At 32.2% G+C, this 4,997-nt stretch overlaps 1 non-coding gene across 1 annotated transcript; it reads right to left on the bottom strand.

The window, feature by feature from the left end:
• Window positions 1-257: 257 nt before the first annotated feature.
• On the bottom strand, window positions 258-329 carry TRNAP-AGG. The gene has a single exon. It is a non-coding gene; the product is annotated as a tRNA-Pro (tRNA).
• Window positions 330-4,997: the final 4,668 nt, after the last annotated feature.

Genomic DNA, 4,997 nt, shown 5'->3' with positions numbered 1-4,997 from the left:
ACAAGTTAGGCATGATAAAGAGTGGCCAAGATTTGTCTAGAAAGAAGATAAATCTATGGTCATGGTTTATTTAAATTAAACATTATAAGTGTTACAATTAATTCCTCATAATAAATAATTTATTAATTTTTCATTTCATCATAAATATTTCCTTAATTAACCTATCATAACATATTTCCATCAATAAATTAAAGTAAAAATTGTTAATTATTTCTAAAACAAAGAAAATTATGGTTTGTACAAAGACAAACACTTGTGGGGAAATCCGATAATTGAACTCGGGACCTCTCGCACCCTAAGCGAGAATCATACCACTAGACCAATTGCCCGTTGGTAAAAATTACTTCAATATATAATAGTGGTGGTAGTAGTAATGGGTGGTGAAAGCTATGGAGGGTGTTCGTGAGTGGTGGAGGTGGTAACAATGGTGGTGGTGTAAGGAATTGTGGAGACGGATGGTTTTAGTAGTGGTGGGTGTTTATTTTTATTTATTTTTTCTGAAGCAAAAAAAGAAAAAATGACGGGTAACAGTGCATTTTGAAAGATGTAGTTGGTTGTTTTTGACACGATTAATAAAGGTAGTTACTAAATGATACCAAACCATATATAAAAAAATAATTATGAACATTGGATTAAATGGTGCCCCTGCTATCTTTGGTAACCGATCATGTGAATCATTGTTTTTAGTATTAAAATAAAATTAATTGCAATACAAAAGAGAATATAGCAAAACAAAAACATTAGAGAGTAAATTAATTGACGACCTAAGTTTGTTTAACTTAATACATGACATTTGAGATTAATCGCCCAACATCCTTCGAGGGATGCGGTGGTTTTGTGGTTCTGATGGGCATTCGTGAGTAGTAATATACTATGTTAATTTTGTGCCGCTACAAAACGTTAACACTATAAAGTATAAGATGCAGTTGATCGTCTTAACGCTAAAATAAACTCGATTAAAATACATGACAATTTAAATAAAAAACACTGGTATGTCACGTTATATAATAATTACTCTAAATTACATATTTAGTATCAAGATTTCGCGTTTCAATAGATAAATCTGTGGTTGTATCGAGATCCCATAAGTAGTGCTCAAGTTGGCGCTTGGCTTTCTGAATGATGATGAATACAATGAAACGCTCCCTCTCGGTTTCTCCAAGGAAAACCGAAACCTTCTCAAAAAAATAAAATAATCAATCGAACAACAATTAGATGGAGCGCCATCACTACCACTGTAAACTTCTCTGAACTGCTACATATCCAATGAACATTCCACATACTAATTTTGTGATTTCGTCCTATCGTAATTCTTGATAAGGCATGCTATTAAAATTCTAATGGCGATTTTTGAAGGTTTTTTCATATTACGAAATTCTCTTATATGTGTTATTTTATTCAAGTATTGGTTCAACTTGGGTTCTTCCATGTTTTTGTATTGAGTTGATGATTTTTTAATTTTGAATATATGTTTAGGTAACATAATTTGATATATATATAAGGTATTCTCTTTGTAACACCGGTGTTATTCTCTTCTTTTTACCCATTGACACTCTATAATGATCCCAGATTTGTAGACATTATTTGACTAATGTTGGGGTATTTGTTTAATCTCAAAGCTGGTTAAACCTTATGTATTTTATACAAATTGAAGGTGATAGAAGTTTGTGTCAGATTTTTCTCCGAAACGAATGATATTTCTTCAAAAGGTTAGTTGAATGTATATCGACACGTACATCAATATGACTGTGTACGTTCTTTATTGTTCCAAGTTACTTGAGTAACACTAGATGTGAGAACGCCACTCATGCACTACTTAGCATAGTTGATGCAAAAAAAAATTATTCATGAATTTGTTCAATTTTGTGCTATCATTTTATGTTATCAATATGATTGAGGAATGATCTTGCACATGTTCTGATTTACTTTTAAAAGTTTATTTTTCATCTCACACATGTATATCTCAGTCTTCCAATATCCAAGAGTTCTCCAATTTTATAAAACTCTCACATTTGCACAAAAAGAATAGTCTATAGTAGGGAAAATATTATGGGTCTTTGCTTCACGCCGTAGAGCCTTAGCTATCTGTGATTTTGGAACCTATGAGTTCATAAATGTCATGGAATAAGGTTGGCGGGTTAGGCATATTTATTGTTAGAGAAAATATTTTTCTTGAAATTTAAAATTACCGTTGGATGAGATAGTAAACAAGATAATATCTATTTTAGTTTATTTTTAATTTTCATGTTGGGACGACATTGTTACTCTGGATGAATACTAAATAGAAGTAACATGCTTAAGAAAAACAAAAAGGTAACTAATCATTTTCCTGGCCGAAACCTTTTTGAATATCAAATCTATTTCCCATGGAAAAAATAAAATAAGCCGAACGCAAAAAATGTCGAATTAGAGAAAAAGGCATCCCGTGCCGTTACGACACGGGTTAAGCCCTAGTAATTATATAATATGACATTTTGTGGTTTATTTTACTTTTTGATCCTTCATGTATTTTAACCGAGTTTGTGTTACTAATAAGACGACCAACCACAACTTTTAAATTATAATGTTACCCATTTTGTAGCGACACAAAATTAACATAGCATGTTGCTACTCACCAACCGTCCCCACCACTACAAAGCCATCTAACACCATTTATTTCTCCACTACAACAACCATCTACCTCCAGTTGGCCATTTGTCGTACTTCTAATTTGAATCAAAAACATCATGAGTAAAGTTTTGGTTGAACAAACTTATGTCGTTAATTGATTTATTCCATTATAATTTCTATTATTATATATCTGTTGTATTGCAATTAATTTTATTTTTAGAAGCATGATTTATACAACCGGGTACTAAAGGTAGCAGGGTACCGTTTATGTGAACCGGTGGCTATGATCATTTTTTTTTTCTAAATGGTATGGTCTCATCCTCAAAATATGATATGTTTTTTTTTCAATCGTGATGACCAACTACATATTTCATGATACAATGTTGCCCGTGTTGTAAATATACAGAATTAATAATGTCCACGACTATTCACCAACATCACCACCGTAAAATCACCTATCGGCATTATTTTTTCCACCACCACTGATATTATAGCCTTCACCACTACCGCTTCTACCAGCCACTACTTCTTCCACTACTAACCACTAATTTATGTTGATATAATTTTTATTAAAATTATTTATCAATATAAAAATACATATTTATTAGATTAATTAAGAGGAAATGTAATGTTGAAATTTAATAAATTATTCATTATGAGAGATTAATGAGACACTACTTAACAAAACAGTCATAATGATTATTTTAATTAGAGCAAACCACAACCATGGATTTAGCTTTCCCCAAAATGCATTAGGACCGCTCTTTATCTAGGCTAAGTTATCCATGCTTTATTTTATATTCTTGAAACTTTTAAGTTCATTCTTATAGGTTTTTATTCTAAAAAGTTTAAAGTATAAACCATGTATATGCAGTAACATTTTATAAAACATGTGAAAAAATAATTTTTACTATAAGAAAAAGCATTAAAGGGAATAAAAAGTACCTCAGTAGTTTCATTTGGAGAAAGCAGGTTAGAGATGTTCTCAGTTTTTGCCATGTCATAGTCAACTTTTTGTCCTTTACTCCCAGGAAGGAAGACAGTGAAAAAGCGGCGGTCTAACAACCACACCCAATATTTCGTTCAGCAATCTGAATAGACATACTCCAATACACTTTCAAGAGAATCCACTAGATAGTCAGACTCAATCTATAGAAAAGTATATCAAAGGGATTTATATCTCTATCCCTCAATTCAATCTGCAATCAGTAAATAGGAATTTGCGAGCCCGATTGAATATAAGAGAAATAACTTGAACGGTACCAAAGACTAATATTCAAGGATCAATCAATTTCAATCAACAATCAAAGGTTGGATTTACCAATTGATCGATTCAACACACAACCTGGGATAGTTCTATTATATAACAAAATATAATGTGAAAAAGAAATAACACAGACACCAGAATTTTGTTAACTAGGAAAATCGCAAATACAAAAAAACCCCGGGACCTAGTCCAGCTTTGAACACCATACTGTATTAAGTCGCTACATACAATAGCCTACTACCGATGAAGAAAGAAGTTAATTTCAAAAAAAAATTTGAACTGATGCCGAACCAGGGCCTTCTAAATTTGAAGAGTTCTCAAAGCAATAACCTTTATTTCCTGAATCTCCTTCCTTGTTTCCTTCAACTCTTCAAGAACACCAGAAAACTTCTGAGAATTTGAAGGAACAACTCTTGGCTTCCTCACATTCCTTCTTTTTATTTTCAAAGTTGGAGGTAGCGGAGATTTATCTTTTTCCTTCATGATTGATGGCTTAACAATCAAATTAACATCTTTTCCATTAGAAGACATAATGCTTGGAGTATCCATACGAACGTAATTGTGAGAGGAAATCACAAGATAGTCTCAATAAGCAGTCTTATGATAAAAAAGAGTTTCAAGTGAAGGAAAAAATAATATAGGGTTACAGAACCTTTAAACACACAAGTTCACGCACGCACAACTCTCAACCCTAAAGAGGGTAAAGTTGTTGAGAATAACCCTCTTTTATTGATTAAACAGAGAAGTCCCTTTCTAATATCAATTAGATATGAAAAGATAAATGAATTCCAGACTTGGAACGCAAAAACTAACAAGAGAAAAACAAACTAAAACACTTCTGTTTTTACCTAAAGCCTGAGGTGTGCACAATCTTGTCTCTTTTGATCAGGCACATCAGACAAGATGCATCAACCAACACAATTAAGTTGTGCTAGGGTGAACAATTATATGTCCACCATAACCCTTTCGAAAGAAATTCATAAAGCCATGTTTCTCAGAGTTTTTTGACAATACTTTTTTCTCTAATGATATAGTCTTTTCTTCGGAAACTAACTTCTTCGAAGAAGAGATGAGTTTACATACCTCTGAAGATTTTTAAACAAGTTTGAGCTTGTTCGCT

This window comes from Papaver somniferum, unplaced genomic scaffold (assembly GCF_003573695.1).
Source record: "Papaver somniferum cultivar HN1 unplaced genomic scaffold, ASM357369v1 unplaced-scaffold_19, whole genome shotgun sequence".
NCBI classification, from domain to species: domain Eukaryota; kingdom Viridiplantae; phylum Streptophyta; class Magnoliopsida; order Ranunculales; family Papaveraceae; genus Papaver; species Papaver somniferum.
Note: the sequence above shows the minus strand (reverse complement) of the source record. Positions and strands in the feature narration are given on the sequence as shown.